We start from the raw sequence: 936 nt of genomic DNA on the forward strand, positions 1-936 counted from the left end.
ACACTATGTTGAATAGGAGTGGTGAGAGAGGGCATCCCTGTCTTGTGCCAGTTTTGAAAGGGAATGCTTCCAGTTTTTGCCCATTCAGTATGATACTGGCTGTGGGTTTGTCCTAAATGGCTCTTATTATTTTGAGATACATCCCATTGATACCTAGTTTATTGAGAGTTTTTAGCATGAAGGGCTGTTGGATTTTGTTGAAGGCCTTTTCTCCATCTATTGAGATAATCATGTGGTTTTTGTCTTTGGTTCTGTTTCTATGATGGATTACATTTATTGATTTGCATACGTTGAACTAGCCTTACATTCCAGGGATGAAGCCAGCTTGATCATGGTGGATAAGCTTTTTGATGTGCTGCTGGATTCGGTTTGCCAGTATTTTACTGAGGATTTTTGCATTGATGTTCATCAGTGATGTTGGTCTAAAATTCTCTTTATTTGTTGTGTCTCAGCCGGGCTTTGGAATCAGGAAGATGTTGGACTCATAAAATGAATTAGGGAGGATTCTCGCTTTTTCTATTGATTGGAATAATTTCAGAAGGAATGGTACCAGCTCCTTTTTATACCTCTGGTAGAATTCGGCCGTGAATCTGTCTGGTCCTGGACTTTGTTTTGGTTGGTAGGCTATTAATTATTGCTTCAATTTCAGCGCCTGTTATTGGTCTATTCACGGATTCAACTTTTTCCTGGTTTAGTCTTGGGAGGGTAGATGTGTCCAGGAATTTATCCATTTCTTCTAGATTTTCTAGTTTATTTGTGTAAAGGCATTTATAGTATTCTCTGATGGTAGTTTGTATTTCTGTGGGATCAGTGGTGATATCCCCTTTATCATTTTTTATTGTGTCTGTTTAATTCTTCTCTCTTTTCTTCTTTATTAGTCTTGCTAGCAGTCTATCAATTTTGTTGATCTTTTCAAAAACCAGCTCCTGGATTCAT

Source organism: Colobus angolensis, unplaced genomic scaffold (genome assembly GCF_000951035.1).
Source record: "Colobus angolensis palliatus isolate OR3802 unplaced genomic scaffold, Cang.pa_1.0 Scaffold544, whole genome shotgun sequence".
In the NCBI taxonomy this organism is placed as follows: Eukaryota; Metazoa; Chordata; class Mammalia; order Primates; family Cercopithecidae; genus Colobus; species Colobus angolensis.